General features: G+C 44.4%; 1 protein-coding gene across 2 annotated transcripts in view; it reads left to right on the top strand.

Annotated features, from left to right (window-relative positions):
• GRIK2 (glutamate ionotropic receptor kainate type subunit 2) overlaps positions 1-26,242 on the top strand; it is a 2,093,351-nt gene that overhangs the window by 796,988 nt on the left and 1,270,121 nt on the right. The window lies entirely within an intron of this gene.

Raw genomic sequence — 26,242 nt, 5'->3', positions numbered from 1 at the left:
AGCCTGTGCCAACCACGATTTAATTCATTTCGTGTCTGTTCATATTAAACACCATCCGCAATCATGATAAAAAAATGTATCTAATATAGTCACCAAATCACTCATTTATTTGCAGCCGATATGCACTTGATGTGGGTGCAGTTGTAAGATCAGATTTAGATATATATTGCTTACACTATGTACAGTTAATAATTACATTAATCATGGGCAGTCTTGGATGGTATTGACGGTTGTCTGGGTCCCTGTTGCGGCGAGAATCACGTTCAAGACCCTCTGCATCATCCAAAGGCTTTCTGGGGCCTGGGACCCCACAACATCCAACCCTCTCTCCCTAAATACCTCCCTGCTACAGCCCTTCAGTCCTCTAACTCTAACACTCTGCGGATCAGATGCTTTTCCAAGCAGAGATTGAGTGGGAGTGGTGGGGTAAGATCTCTCCCCTCCACAGGAGCCTCCCTCTGGAATAGTCTCTCTGTCCTTCCCAGGCTTGAGCCGGATCCCCTTAAGTTCCAAAATCTTCTCAAGACCTTCCTTTTTTCATCTTCCTTCCCTCTCCCACTCTCCTGTTAATGTCCCATGTCTTCTTCCTGACTGGATGCCTGGTTCCTTCAGAGTCTTCAAGGCACATGCCCCCCCTCAGTCCAGTCTACCCCTGTACTTGGTCTCCATGGGTCCCCCTCAACCTGCACTTGTCTTTACGTGCCCCTCCCTCCCGCACTTTCCTGGCTGAGTCTGCACCCTTGTAAATCTCCAGCCCCTGACCACACACTTAGCATGTAGCCCCAGCCCTTACCTCACACTTAGATCGCGGACCTTCATCCGCTGCACTCTCTGCTTTTCCTGGCTTCGGTTCACCTGCCTCCCCAGGCACTCTCTTTCTCACAGGTCCATCCTCCCTGACCGGCACTTCTCCCCTCCCTTCCCCCCTGCACTTCTTTTACTGCACTTGTACGTTCCAAATGTCACAAGGCCAAGTAAGATCAATTTTGTTTCCCTTACCCCACCCTTTTGTCTTGTTGCGCCTTGAAACACTTGTATATATGCGCATTATAAATACCCAATCAATTGACCCACCAGCCTGAGCCATGTTAGGCTTGGACTATGATCAACTCTTAGCACCGAGCAGTGAGCTTGATTGCTAATAGCAATGACACATGGGAGTATGAGAAACAAGCATTGGCATAATGTGTGCATGGGAAAGGCACTTGCCAGGCACTGCCATAGCGATATTAAGCGGCCATTGATGGTAGCAGGTGCAAAATGGTGGGAGTACCTGGGCCTCTAATCAGTGCCTGGCAAATGCCTAATACATATACACAAGCCAAAACTGTTTGCTTCGGCAATGCTGGTTTTGGTTTTTAACAGGACTTCAGTGAAGGGGACACACAGTGTTCACATATCAAGTGGATGAAGGCAGACCTGGTTAAGCCATTTTTGTTCCACCAGTAGCAAGTGTACAACTCCAATTAAGTCATTAACTCTGAGCAGACTGCTTTGAAAAAACACTGGCAGGTACTTTGAGTGCAAGGTTTGATGGCAAGTGAGCTCAAAGAGATCCCAAGAGAATGAGTTTTAGCGGGGGGGGGCAGGAACTTGTTGGGGATGGTCATAGGTCATTAGCATTACCATTGGCAGTCAAAGGGTTGACAAATAACCAAATAACACCTACAAGCTGTGTGTTCCTCAACAAATGCCATTTTCCCTATCTGCAATCTAATGCAATAGTTTTGCTTATAGGTGGCACAACTGACACCTAATAGCTCAAACTAAAAAGGATGCAGTATGGGGGGGAGAATGGGAGAGGGAGAGAACTACGGGAGCAAACAGTGGGTGTAGGCCAGGAAGTGAAGCTTTCTGGGGTGGAGGATCAGGGTGGATGCAGGTGGAGTGAGGTAAGACGGTAGGATGGCATGCGCAGTGGGCGCATATGGCAAGGCACAGAGGCAAGTGAGAGATGGAGAGTGACAGACAACAGCTGAGCAGACCAAATGCAGGCTTATACTGGTGATTCAAAATCACATACTATGGCTCCTCCTTGGCTGACTCCCTCAAAAACATGGTCTCTTTTGTATGTTTTTAAGGTACCAATCTAACATCACAATATTCTCCTTCGCATTATTTTAATAAATCATATGTCCTTTCTGTGACAGACACTGGTGAGCTGAAAACCCACAATGTGTCTTCAACCTGCTCGATTCAAAAGGCAAACATTTTTCAGTAAAGCTGAAGGAGATGTTGCAGAGAAAAGTGATTGGCCTCCAAACAAGATATTCTGGATATCTGTTCAGTTCGTTGCACTGTTATTATTTCCCTTATTGTCATGATTAGAATACACGATTTGAGTTGAGTTGAGGGCAATTTCTTAGAGGTTATTTTTTTATTTTTTTTTATGTTCCATGAACACCAAAGAACAGATGTAGGGGACCCATTGGCGACCAGTCAGGAGGGTTGCAATGCCTCACCACATGCAAGTGCAAGCGTGAGTGTGTGTGTTTGCGCGTGTGCGCACGCGCGTGCGTAAATGTGTTTATGTGTGTAATTGCAGATCAGGTTTTATTCAGGGGAAATTACATGTACAATGTTTCATTGTATCAGTTAGTTCAGCGTTTCATGGCATCACATAAGGCTTAGTCCGTGCCTTTCATTCTCTGGTGTCTCAGAGCACCTCTGTAGCTTAATATAAAATAATAATTGGCAAATAGTTTATCAGGCATACAGAGTACATTTATAAATGGAATGATGACATGGTATGGTAGTGGTAGTGGTATGTGGCACACCCATCATGTTCTAAAGGGGAAAAGGGAAGAATGGCTCAGTTCCTTCTAGTTTTGGAACCAGTGGCAGGAGTCATGCCTTTAAGTTTAGTTTAGTTTATTGATATACATATAGCAAAACAAATGCTTTATATAACATAATTTCCACATCACGCATCACATTACAGTTCTATACAGCATATTACAATATTAAAAACAGTTAAAAGCAATCTCATCACATAACTTGTTACATATTTCATAAGGTGTTGCCATCATTGCATCGCGTACTCATTCAATGCAATGTAAAATCAATACAATCTTTTTATAGACTGTCACCATAAAATATATAAAATTTATATCATTACCACTCATAAATAATGACCATAATAACTCAATTTCATCAAGCTCAATAGTGTTGTTGTATGACTTCATATGCTTATATTGCAGAGCATATAGGCTATCAAATACAATTAGCAGATGATATAGCGTCTCAATAACATAATTACCGCATAGACGACAATATCGCCTAGCACGTGGGATCCCCAATAAAGTGCCTTTTATTTCCAGTGCCTCAGATATGGTAAACTTCAGTAGCAGATATTGCTGCACTATTTGTGGACTAGGGTAAGCATTGATGTAACCTGGAAGCGCATATCTCAATGTGCGTTCTTGACAATATACCCCACTGTTGGTTTTTGTAGAGTGATTGGTTAGCTGTTGTTCAACGCTAACTTCTTTCAATGCATTTTTTTTTATCATAGACTTCATGGTATACATACTCATTTGGCCATATGTTGGAAATGATCTAACCCACTTGCTATGTAGAATTTCAAATTTACCCATTATACCAGATAAGGCTCTTCCTTCTAGGTTCAAATATGCAGACACAGAGGCACCTGTAATCGTTTCAGTTTAAAAAATGTTCAACTTCTCAAAATTCGACACGCAATCATTAACAAATACATGGGAAAATCATACCAGGTCAAATTCTAAGTACAGGTATTCCACGCTTACACTCTGGGGTAGGCGGAGCAATTTACGGAGCAAACGGGCTTCAAATCGCTCAACCAGTTTGATTAGGTTATGCCCCCATATAATGATAGCATTCAATAGTATTGCCCTTATCTTTACAATATAGATAGTCAATACCGCTGATACCCAGTAGCCACTATTTCTTCCAATGAAGATGCTCAAAGCATTAGTAGAGACCATGCACCGGGCCTGGAGTGAAGACCAATGGGCGTTCCATGTTAATCGGTCATCTACAATAATACCAAGGTATTTGTAGGATGTTACTTGTTCTAATACTTTTCCGTTCAGTGTCCACACATACTTTTTCGACAACGTTTTTTTGTGAAGACCATCACTTTGCTCTTATCGATATTAATCAGCAGTCCATTTTCGACACAATATCTGCTTAGTGCATCCAGCATTAGCTGGAGACCTGCGGGTGTATAGTCAAGCAGGATGAGTTCATCGGCATACGCCAACCATCCAATGATCACATCAGAGATCTTCACAGGGTTTGCTGCAGCAAGAGCAAAAATCCATTTGCATATCCGTGAGGTACAGGTTGAATAGTACTGCAGCGACTATGCACCCCTGTTTAACACCACTAGATGTCATCATGGAGGCAGACAATCTGCCAACAGCATTTAGGCGAATCCGCACTGTGGTGTCGGTGTGCAACAACATCAACATCCTCAGGAGACCTGCTGGGATACCCCAATCAGACAGCTTCTTCCACAGCCGATTTCTCTGCACGGTATTGAACGCTGCGGAGAAGTCGATATAAGCGCAATACACATCAAGATTGCACCAAGTCCACGAATGTTCAACCATAGTGGACAATAACAGCAGTCCATGCAGAGTTCCTGATTTTGCTCAGAAACCAATTTGATTAGGTGGTAGTATATTTTTCTCTATGATCCACATATTCAATTCCTGCAATAGGACTCGTGCGAATATCTTCGATGAGGTGCCGAGCATTGCAAGCACCCAAAAATTTCTAGGACAATCCCAGGGACCTTTTTTATGAACTGTAGGTATAAGACTAGACTGCCACGATTGAGGTATCACTCCAGACGTGCCTATTTGGGTGAACAATCGATGTAAGGATGCGGCCCATAGCTCCAATTGCTTTTTTATTAGTAAATTACACACGCCATCAGGCCCTGCAGCTCTTGACTTTTTTAACTTAGAGATGATCGATATTATATCCAATATAGTTGCTTGACAAACCCATGGCTCAACAGGGGTTGTGAGTATGTCATCGTAATGGGGAACCCGTTTCAAAGTACTGCCAATGTGGCTGCACCATTCAGCTTCAGTTATGCAATTAATGGATAGTGGGTGTGGTTTTGAGTGTTGAAGGAGTTGCCATATGCCGACGGAATCACCGGTCCTGGCCTTCTCAGTGATCTCCTGCCATAGACAGGCTCCACATGCTAACCTATGTTTTGTTAACCATTTTTTATAGTTCCTTTTCACTGTCTTAATTAGGGAAGAGACTCCCTCTGGTGTGAGGCAGGTAACATTCTCTGTTAAAACCATTTGAATCTCAATTTGCATCCTTTTTTTGCCTCACTGATTGCTGCATCAACACCGACACATTGCCTGGTTAGCATATTTGATTGTTCTATAGTACCAGTATATGTATGTTTTTCTTTTACTTCTTCTATGATTGCCAGCACAATGTTAGAAAAGTTAGACAGTGTATCGACGGCGACATTGTCCCCATCGTACTCTGTCTGTATAAAGCGGGGTAATAATGCAGATGCAACATTATTGGCTTTGTCAATGTTTCGCGGGTGCCAATGAATGCGATTCCCACCCTCATTAAGTGATAATTGCCCATTTTCGTCATGATCGGTTATGGTGTCCATTAGCCTGGGTAACATTAGGAGCCAGCACATAGGGACATGATCACTTTTGTATCTAGCAACTATACTCATATATTTTATGTAGGCTATCCCACTAATATTAGAGAGAGCATAATCAATTGTAAATGCTGATCGACCCTCGACTCTGGTGAAAGCCATGTGAGGCTCTCCAGGTGTGATACCATTCAATTTCACTATCCCATGCGTGGCTAGCATAGAGTGCCAATTAGCACCCTGCCAATTAATCTTCAGCACGGGCACAGCTGAGGATGCAAAGTTACAAATGCTATCATCCACCAAAGGGAGATTTCCAATAAGCCCATTAAAATCACTGACTATCCACAAACCTGGTTGTATTGCAATAGTACAGTGTTAACAGTCCTAATGTTCACATGTGACATTGCCATGTTTGGCGGGTCATACACATTTATTAATATGTTGTCTATTTTTGACAGTGGTATGCGAGTGACTAAAATGTACTCAGAGGACTGTTTTAGTTTTACAATCCGGCAAGGTGGGAGGACGGATACCACAAGGCCACCTTTCGGGCAACCCAAAAGACCTTTGGTGGCCTTCTGGTGCATGGTACTTCTGTCATCCAATTGCACTTCAGCCAACAGCCATAGCCATGTTTATTACGATGCGACCATGCTGAGGATGTCCATCTTACTCACTAGACCATCGTTCTCAAATAGGTGGGTATGCCCTCTAGTATTCCAGGAGTAGAGCATATCCACCCTATTGCATCACTGACGCTCAGCACTGAGGCTTGAATGCCACGGGTAGCCACTGCCAGTAACCATCAAGACTTTGATTGGTTTGTGGTATTGTAGATGGTTCAGTGGTTTCCAGTGGCACACCCCTTGGCCTGGTACACGCTCCATCAGTTATCACATCTGATGTGCCTGATGTGGAGGGCATATCCTGTAATGCATGGTGTGAAGGACCATGCTGGGCTTGATTAGTGGATTTTGATTGTGTGTCAATGTCAGATTTATTTGGTGGGATTTCTGCACGATAGATATTATAACCCAGGCACAAGAAATCAGCTTCAAAACTCAAGACATAGTTTAACAAAGCATCTGTTTCAAACCAAATGTTTGTAATGAACTGGTTCTTTACTTTGGCCTGATCAACAATGCGTATGTCACTAGATGTAATAACTTTTAGTGGAACTATGGACTTGAAGATGCACAATACAGCTGATCGATTCAAGGGAGATGGGAAGGATTCTTGATACAGTTGCACTACATTGAAGGGCAGGTACCATCATTCTTAACCCTTCAGAACAACTTCCAATTCGTGATGTAACGGTTTCAACAGGTATACTCTTAGGCTGTGCCCAGACTGCCGGAAGGGTTGGTTGGTTGTTAATGTCTTTGTTTGTACAGACTACTTGTTTGGGCAATTTTCCTTTAGAAACCTTTTTCTTTTGCATTTTAATAGATTTATTAATGGTAGCTAAATTACCAGGTGTAACTACATCCAAAATTGCATCATTTTCAACAACAACCAATGAACCATCCGGTGCTGGGATGATTATTACAATATTAGGATGTGAAGAATCAGCAGCTGATCTAGTGCTTTGCCCACTACTTGGATTTACCTGGACATGCAATCATTTGTGATTTTTCTGTTGTTTACTGGGTTTACTATTACCATACATGAATGCATGATTAACTGGAGCAGAAATGGGTTCTAGCTTTTTCCTTATATTTTTTTGTCACCGGGTGCGGCGATTCACATGCTTTCTTTTAAGGGTCACTAGATGGACCATTACATGCCATGTGACAACACCCGCGCATGTTCTTATGTATTATCAGTGACTGAATGTTAATGTTCTTTTCCAGATTTTCACATTTAGAAATAAGCTGTGTCAATAAATTTTCAAGAGCATAAAACATGTCGTCGGAGATCATACTTATATCATTTGGGCTTTTCGGCTGGCTGATATTTTGCTCGTGACTGAACTTTGTTGTGGGGAAATGGAAGGTAGGATTAGACTTAATATCTGTAGGATAAATAGGGAAAAGGGAAACCACTTGCACTGGACATTCAACCTTGACTGGTGTTATGTTTTAACCAAGAGAGGGTAGATGGTTAGCGCCACCTGAAGTGCTACATGCTTTATTAGGTGGTGTAAAATACATGGGACTGGATACAGCCTCCATTAAATATTGATCAGGATCAAGACCCATGTATTCTACATCTGGATCATCCATAGCAGAGGCAGCTAGGTCAATAAGGGATTTTACTCCCATCAATGGGGTGTCATGAACTAAAGTTATAGTAGGATTTAGCTCATGCTCGAGAGCAACATTAGCATTAACACCATGTTTAGGGGTAACATTTTTGGCAATAGGATTAAGAGTTTTGATTCTTTTGTCTCGAGTCTCGTCACTGGGTAATTGCACAATATCAGTAGGCCCATTACAAACAACATTGTTAGAGATAGAAGTAATAGCGTCTGGGCAACACAGCATGCCACTTAGCAGTTTAGCACTCACACAGCCTAGGTCCGATGTCAATTCCATAATAAGAGTGTCCTTTGCGGATTCAATGGTATGACATCCATGGGTACAATTTGCTTTTTACTATAATATTCTCTGATTTGTTTACACATGGGTAACACTTTCTTAGGGTTAGAAATCATTTTCGGGATACATATCCTTCTGTTTCAAAGGTTTTTGTGCACAGCGATCTCTCTCTCATAATCGTCCATCTCCCAAACAAGAGCAAACTCTGATGTGGATTAGGGCGATTGTGGGGTATGGGTAGGCAAGTAACTGGCACGTAAATGGATTCAATGGGCGTCAAGGGTGTGGATAGACACGTGGATGAAATCAAAGAGCGGCAAGGAAGAGAGCACAGAGGAACAACTTTAACTATCACTCTAGCTACCACTGACTACTGCTAGCTACCTTAGACAGCGCAGACAGCACAGCCTGCTCGCGCGTATGCTGCAGAGCCTAAATAAAAGTATAAAATCACGCAATTAATAACTGTGTAATGTTGTAAAGTTCCACATTATATAGTGGCATATAATGGCAGTACAAAATAGCTCATAATGTGCTTTTCCTGAAGCGTACCAAGTATGTCCAGAGGATTGACACTGGCAATTGTCCAGAGGGCCAGGAGGAACAGCAGACACAGACACACTTCTGAGTGCACTTCCGCAGTCATGTCTTTAAATCCACAGCTGAAACAGGGAATCATTTTTTTTTTTGCGGAGAGCTAGATGGTCATCGCCCAAGATGACAGCTGGCAGAGGGAGCGTTCTTACCGAACTCCAAGTCTCCACCTACGTCCATGCAAATTCCTGCATTTCAGTTGCTACAGCCTCCTAAAAGTGGGTGGGGCACAGCAGAGTCGGAGACTGTACTCTCTTGTGCTGAACTGGTGCAGCTGAATTGTGTCGTGACGCCTACCACTACCTGAGCGCACAGACTGCCATTTTTCATTTAAAGGCACTTACACCAGTGCGGTGACCAGGGACTGTATTGGGCGTTTGTCTGTCTGAAGCTGTTAATGCCCCGGAGTGAGTGTCATTTTCCTTGGTGTGTTGGCTTCCACCTGCCATCCACTGAATGACCCTCTTCTGAGATCCCTGTGCAGTGTCTCATCTGCGCAATTTAGACATATCTAGCATGGTGTGACGTGATTAAAACAAATAGAAAATAACAAATAACATTAATGTCTAAACATTTTGTGGGATGTATTTACCCATGCATCCGAGCCCTACCTCAAAACTGTGCAGTACTGACATGAAAACATCATGATGGCCAGAGCTTCCCAGAAAATGCACAGGAAAATGCATGAAGAATAGGCTGCCACTTATTTTTGCCGATGTTATGGGCACAGGAGGAAACTGCCTAAAACCACCATTGGACTACCCACACAGTAGTCTGAAACCATTGGGAGTGGCAATGCTGATTGCCAAAAGCAAACCCATAACTGTTGGGAATTCATTTTCTTAAATCCCAAAAAAGGGGTGCAGTACCAGTACTCACCACTATCAGAAAGCCGGCGTTTTAAAACCACCAGATTTTACTTTTTTGTAGAAAACTGAATAAATGAACCCAAAACAGGCCAAAGAAAGACTTACTGAGAGGTGGATACAATGTAAAGTTATATTCTGAAGTGACTTGAAGGTTTATAACAAGACTGGCTGAGCTGTGGATTTCAGCAGTTTAAGTAAATGTGGACTGAAAGACACTAAAAATATAAGTGTTTAAATTGACTGAGTGACCTACTTTGAGTGTCACATAGGTTGCAATTGTTTAAATGTCATAGTTTTAAACTTAGAATCAGCATTCTAGCTGCATATGTGAAAATGTTTAGTTTTATTTGAATGGAGAAACTGGGGAACAGAAATGACATGTAGCTAAAAACTGGCTTAAAGAGATTCCAATTTGCCTGGCAACTACCCCCATCAGGAGTGAAACTTGAGTCACAGCTGTGTTCCCAGGCCTAGCTGCCCTTTTGCTGCTCACACCAAAAGGGATATGACACTTCCCTGATTGAATTACCTGGGCTCTGCAGGAAATTGAACAAAGCCCTGTCGTGACTCAGGCAAATGTTTTATGGCGGGAGTCGTAAATGGAGATTTCTCCTGGAAGCACAGGGGAGGGGCACTGCCTGTGAGAGCAAGCTGGCTTGGCAGAACTGGAAAAACCAGAAATTCAACCTTGTGCTGGAGGAAAACCACACCCCTTTGGGGCCAGAACATAACTCTAAAAAGATGAATAACTCATAGAGCGGACATGTGAAAATTGTATAAATGACACCATAATTCTTGTGATTTTTCTGCCCACATTTTAAGAGGTTTTTAGAACCGGTGGCATGTTCAGGGGGGTTTTAGTGGAAAAGAGGATATTACTCAAAATGTATGCATGTGAAAAATCTGACACTTCATCAACTAATGTCCATACTCCTTGCGCACATGTGTGTAAATTTGGGTTAATGTCCGAAATTGCGAAACCAGTAAAAAAGTGAAATATGTGCCATTTTTGAATGCAAGCCCCCAGGAAGAGCAGATTTGGACAGGGTATACCTCCTGTGATATGTGAAGGGTGCATGTAATTTTAAACAAATGTGTACCTGTGCAAATATGTTTTTTTGAGCAAATAAAGATTGTGTGTAAAGTTGACAGGGGTGGGTTCTCTGTATCATAAACAGACCTCATCATGATGACACTTCATTTCATTCCCCCAATCAAGTGGGAGCGGATGAAGTGGCCAATGACAAGTGGAGAGGGGCTGGCTAGTGATGCTGCTCACACACACCCATTTTCAAAACACATAAAAGCAGAGAGACAGGACAGATAGGGACTTTTTTTCAAATCCATTTGCAGCTGGAAGCTCTGCCGGGAAAATCCATACTTTACCTCCATCAATCTCCAGAGAAAGCTGTGCAGAAAGATCCAGACTTTAAATCCCTCAATCTTCAGAATCCAGAGAGAGAGCAGACCCAGATCACTGTGAAGTGCAGAGACCAGAGTCCCGTCTAAAACCTGACCAGATCCATGGCGAGGCCCATTTCACTCAAGAATATAGTGTGAGTACCTAGAAAACTGTGCAGAACCAATCTCCTAGTTAAAATAATATAATTCAATCTAGTTTAATCTAAGTAGAACTGTCTCCTAACTGTCACCTGTCATTTGCAAAGCTGTCACCTGTCATTTTCTAGTTGCAAGCTGCACTTGTCTTTTTGAACTTTAAAATTTCAAATCTGAAAAACGACCTTTATTTAATCGCTCATATCTCCGTGACCGTTTGTGCTAGAGACTTGCAGTAACTTTCATCTGGAAGCTGAGATCCTAGGCTTTCCTAGGACCCCAAAACGACAGTGATAGTCATTGTAGTTCCTCTGTAATCGCGCCCGGCGCATTCGCAAATTTAGCCGCGATTTGACATTTTACCGCGATTTGCAAATTTCTCCACGTGTGAAAACAGCAGTTTGTTTTTGCTTCCATTTGCCAGAAATTCGTTTAACCTGCTAGTTACACCCTAGATCCTTGCTAGTGTGAGCCTGGACTAATATTAACTAGATACCACTCACCCTGAACCTCTAGAGGGAATTAAAAGCAATTTAGCATATGTTTCACTTTATTGCCAGCACATTTAAAAGCATTTGGGCCTGTGTTTTCAACTTCTGTAGTCTAAGTTGCTGGGGTGAACTGAATTACATTTGAATTGCATTTCGGAGAATTGTGTGCCTTCCTTCCATTTCCCTGCATTGCATAAAAGGGGGGGGGGGTGAATAGTCCAAGAAAGTGATTACATTGTTTTTGCTGAAATCCTATCAAGTTATTTTCTGTACTGCATTTCATTCCACATTGCATCCATTGGAAACCATAAAAGTATTGTTGCTATCTTATCCATTTCATGTCAACTCCTTAGTGATTATCAAGAAGTGTGCTAGTGCCAGATTCTCCGTTGTTAATCTTTATCATACCAGATTAAGTGTGATATCCAATTATTAATTTATTATAAAGCGTGATATAATATATATTGTTTAAGTTATCAAATAAACCTTTAAACTTGCAAAACAGAACTACTTCTTGGCTCAGTGGGGTCAGGAGGAGTCCAAGAGAGGGGTGTTATATAGGGGTAGTCATCCAGAACGCATGAACTGGACATAAAGTTATATCAATAAGGGTTTTCATTCAGTATTATAGACTAGGCGTTGACTTAGCTGTAGTGTTGAATTGAATCCTCTTACAAATTGGGGGCTCGTGCCGGACGTTTGGGTTAGATCTACCATTTGTGCAGATTAATACAGCGTGCCAGCTGACCAGATACACATATCCGGTCGGATCACCACGCTGTGTTACGCTGTAAAGCACTTCTCAAAGGAACGCTCTAAGAAAAAGGTCTGTTTTGCAAAAATAAAATACAAACTTCTGTAAGTCAGGACAGAGACCAATCTCTAGAATGACGACCTTAGTAGACTTGAAAATAGCCAGAGAGCACTTCTAAGTTATTTGTGAGAGGTGAGTGGACTCACCAGGACCAAACAGTCTGGTTGCAGGCCATCACACCCCAAATCACGGAAACAGGGTCAGATATATGGCGAGACCAGAGTCCCTTACATGTGGCCCTGAGTGAACTATATATGTCCTCTAAGGCCAAGGATGAGCACAACAAGATTGCCAGGGTAGCGGCATATTTATATTTACATATGGGAGCCATGCAGGACAAATGTGCTGAAGGCCAAGATCTGGCGAGTAGGCAACTGCTGGCATTACAGAAGGCCCAATCTGAGCTGGACTCTTCTGAGCAGAGGCTGCTCAGGAGCCAGGAGTCAGAAAATGACAGTAGGCTGTATATCATTAAAATAAAAGAGGACATGGATATACTGCAACAGGAAAAGGCTGACCAGGATACTAGATTTCTGGCCCTGCAGAAGGAGCACCGAGACAGTTTGGACTCCTTACTGCAGAGCCAGAAAAAGCTGGAGCAACAATTAGACTTTAACAGGGCATGCACGGAGCAGGTAGCCACCCTGCAAAGTCATCTAGATAGAGTGAAGGTAGAGAGCAACAAGCTGATTTCGAAAGACCTGGATACCCAGGCAGAGTTTGATGAAGAACGCCAGAAAGCTGGTGCCTTTCAAAGGCAGAGGGACGACCTGGCGGCACAAATGCAGGCTCTTAGTCAGGAAAGAGACGCCTTAGGCCAGGAAGTCTGCCATTTAAAAAGAAAAATGGAAGAAAATCACCTGGCCCACCAGGGACTGGGTGACCTCCAAAAAGAACACCAGAACTTGTTAGAGCACACCAGGAGGGTGGAGGATGCTCTAGCAAAAAAGGAGCAGGCCAATAGGGACACAGCTCAGGAGGTAACCCTCCTGCAGCAAAGACTGGCCCAGTGCTCCAGGACCAATCAGGAAACACAGAGAGAGAATGAGGCTCTCTGCCAGCGCAATGATAGACTCCAACAACAGGTAGCGATGCAGGAGAGACTGATAGAGTCTAGTAAGGCCTTAACTGAGGAACTGAAGGCGCAGGCTCTTGCATTGCAACAGGGAGCAGGGGCGGATAGAGATGAGGTTCGCTGGGAAAGAGAAACTCCTGAGCATAACCCCAGGAGCCCTAGTACCAGAGGCCTTTATCTCTCTCGGTCCCTGGACTCTGCCACCCCCATGTCCCCTGGCGCACATGAGCACAGGGCCACAGGGATGGCAGATTACTATCCAGCCAGCAGTATGGGGCTCATAGGCCAGTACCACCCAGGTATGGAGGGGCAGGCATCCGGGTATGGGCACCCAAGCGCAGTGCAATTTACTGGGGAACCCCAGGAGAGTAGGCCCATTAAGGGCATCCTGAAAACCTCTGCCCAGTTAGGTCAGTGGAGGGGGTACCCATCAAATCCTGGCAGCAAGGAGGAATCTGAAGACTCCTCTGAACTGCGCAGGACACAGGAGACCAGGTCCCCACATTCTGCCAGCCATTCCCAGGCTCGCAGAATCCGGGAAAACCTGGAAGAACAGACAGGAACCTCTGGGAGCAGTGCCTCTGAGTCAGAGGATGAATGGACAAGGGTTACCCGAACCAAAAAGGCCAATAAGGCAAAAAGGGCCTTGCTTAAGGACCCCTTAAAGCAGATTAAGGCGATCAGGAGCGTCATCACGCCTTACCATAAGAACGCTAAGTATTCTGTTTGGGAGCACTTAGAGTTGTTTGAGCAAATGATGGAGACTTTCCATTTGAAGGACAGCCAAAGCTGTATTCAATATGTAAAGTGGACCTTCTCCCCGGAATACTCCAGTTTCTTTGCGGGGCTGGAGGACCAAAATCATTTAAGATGGTCCACCTATAAGGTGGCCATCTTGAAACACTTTTCTGTTCACAGAAATCCTCAAGAGGCTCGCAAGGCAGCCTACAATTTGCAATGTGGGGAGGATCAGGCCCCACAAGAATTTGTGCAAGAACTGAAACGTGCTTTTGCGCAGACCACCAGAAGGGTGCGCACAGACAGTAGAGAATTCATCAATACATTTTTTCATGCCTTGCCCAAATACATAATGACCCAGCTCGTGAGGGATTTTCACGAGAAAAGATCTTTAGACTGGGTCATTGAACAGGCTACCCGGATCTATGAGGTGCAGAAACCGGTAGATAGCAAAAGTAATGCCCAGAAAAACCCCAAAGCCAACAGCACCCCTGCTGCTGCCAAGGTGGCAGAGGTAAAGGTCACCCCCGTTTTGGATTTGGAGATGGGGGGGCCTAAAAACCTACCTGCACCTAATAATGCTAGGCCCAGAAGGTCCTCGGGCCAGTCACAGACAGGGAGCCAGGGAGGCAGCCCCACAAATGGGGTCCCTCGCTCTCCTGATTATGTAAGCCCCTGTTACAAGGGAAACAGACCCATCCTGGGTTATGTGTGGACTCCTCCAGCCCAAGGGGGGAGATCCAGCCAAGAACCTAACCCAGGGAACTTTCCTCCTAACTTCCCACCGGAGGGCAGAAATTCTCCGAATCCTGGGCAGAACTTTTTCCCCAGGTATCCACCCAATTTCCAGCCCCAAAATCCTCCACCCTTCTTTCCCCAATTCCCTGAGCCCAGACAACCTAATCCGGGAGAGGGGAGGCCAAGGGTGGAGGGGTACCCAAATCTTCCCAACCAGGGGTACTACCAAAGAAGGGATAGCTACCCTTCCCGGGATCAGCCCAGGGGAGAAAACAGGGCCCCGTATCAGCCTGAGCGGGTTTCCCAGTTAGAGCGCCAGGTTCAAAACATGGCGCGGGATCTGGGTCACATACTGAGGGCTCAGCAGAACCCTCAGATCGGCATGCCGGCACAGAACGCACCCAACTCTGGACCTGGTGCCCCAGAACAATGACGGGGGCAGCACCCCGATAACTCACCGGTTCCCAGGGAGGAGGCACAAAGGGAAGGGGGGTGTAAAGCCTTGGAGGAAGCTTCCTTCCTCACTTGTAAACAGCCCCTGGAAACCCAGGAACCGGAAACAAAATCTCTTGCCCCTGAAAGTATGCCTCCTAAGGAGCAGAGGGGGGGTAGGAGAAACAAAAGACCCAAACAGACTCAGTTTGAGGAGGAGGTACAGATCTTCCAATTTGAGGGGGAGGGATCCTCAGAGGGTCCTGGGAAAAGGATCTTCTCCTTCAGAGAGGGGGGAACTCCTCCCAAAGAAAAATGGGTCCCTAGGGATGCAAATCCAGACTGGGGAGATGTGGAGACTGAGCTACCGCCGCCCACCATCTCATCCCAGAACCAACAGCAAGAAAATCCCCTGGTTCAAACCCATCCTGGTGACTGCCTCCATAAAAGGGGGGGCGGCCCAGAACCGGAGCCAGGGGAACCCACAATGGCTCTGATCTCCAGTTGCCAATTTTTTCTTTCAGATTCCCAAGGCTCTCCACAGAATTCTGCCCAAATCTCTTCGCTAGCGATGTCCAAAACCAGAAAGTTAGCCCACCAGTTGTCCAAAAATGTACATTATCTGTGCCCCCTTGAGGAGAAGGAGGGAAGATACTATGCCCCTGTACAAGTACAGGGGCAGGGTACAATTTTGGCACTGGTGGACACTGGATCTCAAGCTACCCTTCTGTCCAGAAGGGCCTTTGACGAACTGAATGCAGGAAGGGGAGAGAATTACCAAATTCCTCTCACCTCTCTTCCTGGACAACTGCAGAACTTTGACGGGAAGGAAATTCCCGTTGAGGGGACTGCAGAATTGGACATTAAGATCGGGCGACACAAGTTGAAACACCCGGTCATAGTTGTGACCCCAGAGGGCACCCCTTGTTTACTAGGGAATGACCTCCTGAGAAGGTTGTCACCCCTAATAGATTGCGTAAACAGGGTCCTCTGGACCCAGACTAGCCGACCAATAAAATTAAAACAGAGTGTCAACCATGTTAGTTTAAACGGCACCTGCCACATGGTTGAACAAAAATCTGACCAAGTAGAATTTCACTTCCAGAATAGCCAAATTCCAGACGTGACAGTAATAGCAGTAGGACAACAGACTGGTGATGCAGGGTCCTCTCTATTTCTGAAAATCAACCTTCCTTCCAGTCTAAAGTGGTACTCCACGCTGGAAGGAAACACTCTGAGATTCTATACTAATCCACAATCTGAAACTCCCACTCCTATAGTCCAGAAAGATGCGAAATCAGCTCAGAGCCTGGCTGATATTCAGCAAATTGGAGAGCAGTTGTTCATCCCTGTCCAATTAAATGATGGGAAGGACTCTGTTCTCGCTCGAGTGTGTGTGAACAACGGTAAGAGCTTCATCAGCGAAGCCATGTTCCGCCAACTCCCAAAAGATCCAGCCATTCCCACATTCAAACTGATAGACAAATGGGAAATGGACCTGGAAGCACCTAATTCCAAACAGCTCCTGCCAAGCAGGTGTATGCTCAAAATCTCCATTGGCAACAAGAGCATAGTCCATAATTGTTGGGTCGTGCAAGACGTCACTGCCGCCTTTTACTTAGGCAGTGACATTCTCAATCGCTTTGCCATTAGTTTGGACCTAATAAACTTCAAAGCTTGGTCCCGATTAGCGGATAATCCCATGGGCTTTGATGATCCAGAAAAAGCATTTAGGTCAGCTCAATTGCTACCTTATGCAGTTGAAATCCAGATTAAAGAGGAGGTCACCATCCCAGAAAGGACCTGACACCTCTCCCTGGAAGTGAAAGTTAAAAGAGGACAACATTTGAAAAACCCTGATGCTTACATACATCTAAACGCTTCTCTCCAACAGCAAGGGTTGGGGGTAAACCCAACTCCATTAGTCAACATAGAACATGACACCATTCCAATAGAGGTGGATAACAGCGACTTAAAGAGTATTACTCTAGCCGCAGGCACCATTATTGGAATGGCGGTTGATGACCGACATTTCTCCATTGATCTTGGAAATGAACTGTTAGGACCAATCCCCAAGGACTGTTTTGACAGTGACAGTAATGACAACGCAACACCAGACAGGATTTTTACCCAGCATGGGGGGAACTTCCTGGTGTACACTTCCTGCCCCTATGGTAAGGAAGATGTGACTTGTGACTTCAGGAGGGATGAGGTGATTTTCCAGGTGCATGAGGGCTGCCTTTCCCACCTGAAGCCTCCGGTCCAAATCAGCACTCTGACCAGGGACTTTTCCACCCAGCTGGAGGAGGCCGTGGAAATAGCCAAACCAGAAGTCTTTCCAGGCTTCAGGCAGATGGTGGAAGAGAGAGTCAACCTAGCTGATGCCTGTGTGACTCTGGAACAGAAGCAAAAGTTGAAACAAGTTTTCTTGGATTTCCAAGATCTCTTTGCGGTAGACTCATATGACTGTGGTCGCACTGACATCCACACAACAACAATCCCCACGGACCCTGGCATGACTCCTGTATTTGTGAAGCAATATCGTTTGCCTCTCGCATCAATGGAGTCCCTTACTGAAATAATTAAGAACCTTGAGTCCCGGGGAATAATCCGTCCAGTCCACAGCACCTTCAATAATCCGGTGCTGGGAATATTGAAGCCAAACGGCCAGTGGAGACTCTGTGCTGACCTTAGGGAGCTCAACAAACGGGTCCATACTTCCCGATGTCCACTGCCCTACATTGACCAAGGGCTGGCCCAGATCCAGGGGTCACAGGTATTCACTGCAATAGACCTGACCAATGGGTACTGGACCGTGCCTGTCAGTAGGGAGGACCAATACAAACTGGCTTTCACCTTTGGGGGCCAGCAGTACACATGGACCCGGACTCCCTTCGGATACCTCAACTCCGGCAATGAATTCAACATTTTCCTACATAAGGCCATGCCCGACCTGGGTGCGAGGGGTAACCTGGCTTATGTAGATGATGTCCTCATCAAAAGTTCATCTGTGGAGGAACACATAGCGGAGATCCGTTATGTTCTGATGCAGTTGAGGGCCGCCGGAGCAAAACTTTCCTTTCAGAAAGCACAGTGGTGTAGAACCCGTGTTAATTTCTTGGGGCATGAGATTACTCCTCAGGGTCTCTGTCCCCAGGAAAAGAAAGTGGAAGCACTTCAGAAACTGAAAGACCCCACAACTCTGCGAGAACTAAGGAGCCTCCTTGGACTGACTAATTACAGCAGAAAGTTCATTGAGGGCTACGCAGAGATTACCAGACCCCTGATTCATCTCCTGAAGGGGGGGGTCAAGTGGGAATGGGGTCCAGAACAATCCGAGGCAGTAAGACAACTCAAAAGAAGCCTCTCACAAGCGCCTTGCCTAGCTTACCCTGTCAGAAACAAGGAGTTCTTCCTGGAGACGGGGTTCTCTTATACATGCTTGACGGCAGTATTATACCAGAAGCATGACAAGGTCAATAAAGTAATCTCCTATGCGAGCAAAACTTTATCCTCTGTGGAGGAAAAAAAATTCAACGATTGTGAGAAGGCACTCCTGGCAACGGTGTGGGCATTGAAGAATTACCGCCCGTTTATCCAGGGGGAACACATCATAGTGGAGACTCCACACCAGCCTCTGCAATATCTCCAAAGTGATAGAATCCGGACCGGAAATGTGAGTAATTCCCGAATTACTTCCTGGATTCTGTCAATGCAAGGCTTTCCTGTGGAGGTCCGATATGGCCAAAACAAGAAGAGTCCCCTCGCGCAAGGTCTGGCTGACTTGCATGATTGTGCCAGAGAAAACTGTCTCGAGGACGAAAGTCTAAAAATCAAGAACAACACGGAGGCATACCTTAATTCCCCACACAAAGTCTTTGAAGAAGACAAGTGTGAGGGAATGCCCACTGTCTATGTGGATGGATGCTCTTACCATGTTGACAACGACGGGGAGAAAGAACTGGTGGCCGGCGTAGGGAATGCATGGGTGAATGAGTCCCCAGAACCCTCCGCTGGATACAAAATTGGTCCCCGAAGTAGTCAGGTGGCAGAATTGATGGCTGTGCATCAGGCCATCCTCACTGCTGTCCAGCATCAACTCCACGAACTGGTCATAATCACAGATTCGGATTATGTACGGAACGGGTTCGTGGAGCACCTGGTTAATTGGAAAACCAGAGGCATGTTATGTGCTAACAACAAACCCTTGAAACATGGGAAGTTGATCCAAAACATTGATGATCTGGTCACCTCGAATGAGATGACCATCTATTGGAAAAAGATCAAGGGTCATTCCAAAGTAGAGGGACCAGACAAAACTGGAAATGACTTAGCTGATCAGCTGGCCAAAACCGGGGCCATCCAAGGGGATCTAATTGAGATTGAGTCCCTGTTGGGGGAAGTCCAGGTCACTGCTATCACTAGGTCCAAGACAAATGCTCACAACGACCTTTCAATTGCACAATGGAGTAAGGAGACCCCTGATGCTGATTTGATTACAGCTCAGAAGGGGGATCCAATTATTGGTAAGTTTTACCAACACCTTGAGGACCCTGAGAACGTTCCCCTGACGGATACCGATTACATTGGGAAAGAGGACCTAAGAGTGTTGATGAAATGTCCAAAAATGTTCCGAATCCAAGACGGTTTGCTGGTAAGGAAATCCAAAGCTGGCCACGATCAGTGGCTGGTTCCTACCTCATTCCGAAGCCTGATGTTAAGTCACGCCCATGATGCGGCCACCGCCGGTCATAGGGGGTTTCACACAACATTGGAAATCTTAAGAGAGGTTGCATACTGGCCACACATGGGGCAGGACCTCGACCAATACTTGAAGGGGTGTCTTGTGTGTGCACAATTTCAGCCATCATCCCTCACGCACCTTGCGCCTCTCCAAAAGAGGGGGATGACACTGCCATGGTCAGATTTACAAATCGACTTTGTAGGCCCCGTGATTCGCTCTGCTAGGGGGAATAAGTACATGTTGACTGTGACATGCTTGTTTACCAAGTGGGTGGAATGTCTCCCAGCCCCAAATTGCAAGGCAGAAACTGCAGCTGCCCTGATGATTAACCACATCTTTTCCCGTTTTGGTCTACCTCAAAGGATTGAGTCAGACAGAGGTAGCCACTTCACCAGTGAAGTAATGACAAAGATGTGGGAGATACTGGGGGTCAAAAGGAAGTTGCATATTGCTTATAGACCAGCTTCTTCTGGGGCAGTAGAGAGATATAACCGGACAATTGTGAGCATCTTAAAAAAGTTTGTGGCAGATTCTGGGCCGAGTTGGGATATCCGATTACCCCTGGTCCTAATTGCCATCAGATCTACCCCTTCATCTACAACCAAAATGTCACCATTTGAGTTGATGACTGGGCGCAAGATGGTGCTTCCGCAGCATTTGCTCTATAGGACCCAAGAGCAGACATTGATAAATGCCTCCACAACTCATGAGTATGTGGAGAATTTAAGGAAACACCTCCAACATGCTTTTGCTTACGCTCAGCGCAATCTAGAAAGATCGGCTGATAGCATGAAGACCCACTATGACCTGAAGACTTCCAGGAAGGAATATCAGGTGGGGGACCGGGTCTATCTATACAACTTCCAAAGAAACCAGGCAAAACAGCGGAAATTTTTGCCTACGTGGAAGGGACCCTTTGAGATCATCGACAAGATCTCCCCTGTGGCCTACAAAATACACATCCCCAAAGGTCCTTTGGCAGCGGGGGAAGACAAGTGGGTCCACATAAACCAGTTGAAATGTTGCCATCCCAGGCACGCTCTGCAACAACTGGAGGAATCCTCTGGAATCCTAGCGGGTACTGTCTCAGACTAATTCAGTTCCAACCATAAAACATACCACATCTAGTCTCTAAAATATTGTGATTTGCATGAAACTGTCTCTTAGTTATACTGTTTTTTTTTCAAAATAAGAATGTAATGTTTCGTTATGATGAAATGCATATGCTGCCCCACTATATCAATGGTGGGGGAAAAATGTCTATGGATAGGTATTGCCGCTCTTCCTTTGTCGTCCTAGGAGAAAGAAAACCTGGAAACGGGCCAAGGAGGACGATCCGGAGACCGGGAGCAGAGACGCAATGGGCCCGGGGTACCGCCCAATATTCCCATCAGGACCGGCAAGGAGAACCGATCGATCAGTACCGGATGGAGGAAAAGATGCTGAACTGTGCCATCTACCGGAAGAAGATGAGAACTACATCCCAGATCTTGCGGGTCCCACCAGTGAAGGATCAGATGGCCACCGCAAGAAGGGGGGCTTGTGGGATGTATTTACCCATGCATCCAAGCCCTACCTCAAAACTGTGCAGTACTGACATGAAAACATCATGATGGCCAGAGCTTCCCAGAAAATGCACAGGAAAATGCATGAAGAATAGGCTGCCACTCATTTTTGCCGATGTTATGGGCACAGGAGGAAACTGCCTAAAACCACCATTGGACTACCCACACAGTAGTCTGAAACCATTGGGAGTGGCAATGCTGATTGCCAAAAGCAAACCCATAACTGTTGGGAATTCATTTTCTTAAATCCCAAAAGGGGTGCAGTACCAGTACTCACCACTATCAGAAAGTCGGCGTTTTAAAACCACCAGATTTTACTTTTTTGTAGAAAACTGAATAAATGAACCCAAAACAGGCCAAAGAAAGACTTACTGAGAGGTGGATACAATGTAAAGTTATATTCTGAAGTGACTTGAAGGTTTATAACAAGACTGGCTGAGCTGTGGATTTCAGCAGTTTAAGTAAATGTGGACTGAAAGACACTAAAAATATAAGTGTTTAAATTGACTGAGTGACCTACTTTGAGTGTCACATAGGTTGCAATTGTTTAAATGTCATAGTTTTAAACTTAGAATCAGCATTCTAGCTGCATATGTGAAAATGTTTAGTTTTATTTGAATGCAGAAACTGGGGAACAGAAATGACATGTAGCTAAAAACTGGCTTAAAGAGATTCCAATTTGCCTGGCAACTACCCCCATCAGGAGTGAAACTTGAGTCACAGCTGTGTTCCCAGGCCTAGCTGCCCTTTTGCTGCTCACACCAAAAGGGATATGACACTTCCCTGATTGAATTACCTGGGCTCTGCAGGAAATTGAACAAAGCCCTGTCGTGACTCAGGCAAATGTTTTATGGCGGGAGTCGTAAATGGAGATTTCTCCTGGAAGCACAGTGGAGGGGCACTGCCTGTGAGAGCAAGCTGGCTTGGCAGAACTGGAAAAACCAGAAATTCAACCTTGTGCTGGAGGAAAACCACACCCCTTTGGGGCCAGAACATAACTCTAAAAAGATGAATAACTCATAGAGCGGACATGTGAAAATTGTATAAATGACACCATAATTCTTGTGATTTTTCTGCCCACATTTTAAGAGGTTTTTAGAACCGGTGGCATGTTCAGGGGGGTTTTAGCGGAAAAGAGTATATTACTCAAAATGTGTGCATGTGAAAAATCGGACACTTCATCAACTAATGTCCATACTCCTTGCGCACATGTGTGTAAATTTGGGCTAATGTCCGAAATTGCGAAACCAGTTAAAAAGTGAAATATGTGCCATTTTTGAATGCAAGCCCCCAGGAAGAGCAGATTTGGACAGGGTATACCTCCTGTGATATGTGAAGGGTGCATGTAATTTTAAACAAATGTGTACCTGTGCAAATATGTTTTTTTGAGCAAATATAGATTGTGTGTAAAGTTGACAGGGGTGGGTTCTCTGTATCATAAACAGACCTCATCATGATGACACTTCATTTCATTCCCCCAATCAAGTGGAAGCGGATGAAGTGGCCAATGACAAGTGGAGAAGGGCTGGCTAGTGATGCTGCTCACACACACCCATTTTCAAAACACATAAAAGCAGAGAGACAGGACAGATAGGGACTTTTTTTCAAATCCATTTGCAGCTGGAAGCTCTGCCGGGAAAATCCATACTTTACCTCCATCAATCTCCAGAGAAAGCTGTGCAGAAAGATCCAGACTTTAAATCCCTCAATCTTCAGAATCCAGAGAGAGAGCAGACCCAGATCACTGTGAAGTGCAGAGACCAGTGTCCCGTCTAAAACCTGACCAGGTCCATGGCGAGGCCCATTTCACTCAAGAATATAGTGTGAGTACCTAGAAAACTGTGCAGAACCAATCTCCTAGTTAAAATAATATAATTCAATCTAGTTTAATCTAAGTAGAACTGTCTCCTAACTGTCACCTGTCATTTGCAAAGCTGTCACCTGTCATTTTCTAGTTGCAAGCTGCACTTGTCTTTTTGAACTTTAAAATTTCAAATCTGAAAAACGACCTTTATTTAATCGCTCATATCTCCGTGACCGTTTGTGCTAGAGACTTGCAGTAACTTTCATCTGGAAGCTGAGATCCTAGGCTTTCCCCACGACCCCAAAACGACAGTGATAGTCCTTGTAGTTCCTCTGTAATCGCGCCCGGCGCATTCGCAAATTTAGCCGCGATTTGACATTTTACCGCGATTTGCAAATTTCTCCACGTGTGAAAACAGCAGTTTGTTTTTGCTTCCATTTGCCAGAAATTCGTTTAACCTGCTAGTTACACCCTAGATCCTTGCTAGTGTGAGCCTGGACTAATATTAACTAGATACCACTCACCCTGAACCTCTAGAGGGAATTAAAAGCAATTTAGCATATTTTTCACTTTATTGCCAGCACATTTAAAAACATTTGGGCCTGTGTTTTCAACTTCTGTAGTCAAAGTTGCTGGGGTGAACTGAATTACATTTGAATTGCATTTCGGAGAATTGTGTGCCTTCCTTCCATTTCCCTGCATTGCATAAAAGGGGGGGGTGAATTGTCCAAGAAAGTGATTACATTGTTTTTGCTGAAATCCTATCAAGTTATTTTCTGTACTGCATTTCATTCCACATTGCATCCATTGGAAACCATAAAAGTATTGTTGCTATCTTATCCATTTCATGTCAACTCCTTAGTGATTATCAAGAAGTGTGCTAGTGCCAGATTCTCCGTTGTTAATCTTTATCATACCAGATTAAGTGTGATATCCAATTATTAATTTATTATAAAGCGTGATATAATATATATTGTTTAAGTTATCAAATAAACCTTTAAACTTGCAAAACAGAACTACTTCTTGGCTCAGTGGGGTCAGGAGGAGTCCAAGAGAGGGGTGTTATATAGGGGTAGTCATCCAGAACGCATGAACTGGACATAAAGTTATATCAATAAGGGTTTTCATTCAGTATTATAGACTAGGCGTTGACTTAGCTGTAGTGTTGAATTGAATCCTCTTACAATTTATAATGAAAAAATACTGAATTTATCAAAATATATATATATATATGGGGGTGGGATAAGGTGTTAAACCGGGTGGGGGAAGGAGGTTAGGAAGCATGTGCACACTGTTTGTCCCCTTAGGTAAATGTTACCTTTGTAAGTTACCTGTTTTCTTATATATGTGTATATATAGTTTCTGTTTGTTTTGTCCCTGGTATATGTCCCAGTTTTATACACCCGCATAAACTGGCTCTACACTTATTGCAATTTAGTATAGGCACCCTGCGTGTTAATGTCTCTGCATTGGTCAATGTGTTATTGTAAGTCATTGCTGTTTGAAATTGACATCCCTGTTCTTCAACTAAACACAAATGCAAACAAATAATCTCCCTGCACTGTGAGACTGATGGCGACATTAAGGGTTTGCTAGAGCTGGCATCTGGGCCTTGAATGATGCCTGAATGTGTATGGGCTATTGGAGCACCCCTCTGTGAGTGCAGGTGGCTCCTGCTATCTCTGGAATACCCAACAGGGGCTTGTTCTTCATGCCCTAAACCTTTGTGCACTTTCTCAGTTTATGCCTCATATTCCTTTTACTCAAGATGGGTTTCCATCCAAATTCAGAGAACAATTTTTTTATTCCCTACATGGTCAACATAGATGCTGATGGAAAGTTTGGCGTTGTTTCAGGAATTTTAAACCAGTGTAATCTGTTTTTAATGTGTATGCACCTAATTTACAAAATACAGATTTGTAGTTCATCTCACCAATACTTGCTACCATTTTTTAGACACATTTCTAATTTGGACAATGATTTTAAAACCATATTCGGCATTGCTCTTGACAGGTCAACTTCTGTCTTTACTGATACTGACGAATGCCTCACTATGTGCGCTTCCCACTAGTCATTATATGAATAGGCAATGTCAGAAAAGGTATATGTACCCGCAAGTTTCACTTTGAAAAATAAAATGGCTGACAGCAGTATGATTCTTTGTTAGTTACAAAAGTTTTTAATTAACATAAACTACACGCCAACACGTGTTTCAGCCCTCTCTGGCCGTCCTCAGGGCATTTAGAAAATAATATATATGTGACTGTCAATCAAAACTGTACCATATCAAACATTATGGCAAAACATTTGAAACAGGTCCAAAGTGCCCAATTAGTAGTTGGGACAACCAAGTGCCATACATTGATTTGCAAAGATAAACACAAAATAAGTTCAAGGTAGGGGAAAAGGGAAGAGAAAACAGAAAGGGAGAAAAAAACCAAAAAAAACACATTAATTAGGAATGACAAATCCTCATTCTGGGCAGTGTAAAGATAAGTAGTACAAAATAGATGGATAATAAGTGTTAAAGGACCACATCACAAAGAGAAAAGGCAGTCCATTTGCGCGGGGTACCTGTTGTGTGAAGCACTGAAATTGTGTGCGTTGGCTAGGAGTTTTCAACTTGCATGCATTGCTGTAAAGACAAAT

Source organism: Ambystoma mexicanum, chromosome 4p (assembly GCF_040938575.1).
Source record: "Ambystoma mexicanum isolate Mex_15411 chromosome 4p, UKY_AmexF1_1, whole genome shotgun sequence".
In the NCBI taxonomy this organism is placed as follows: domain Eukaryota; kingdom Metazoa; phylum Chordata; class Amphibia; order Caudata; family Ambystomatidae; genus Ambystoma; species Ambystoma mexicanum.
This window is presented reverse-complemented; position numbering and strand designations above follow the sequence as displayed.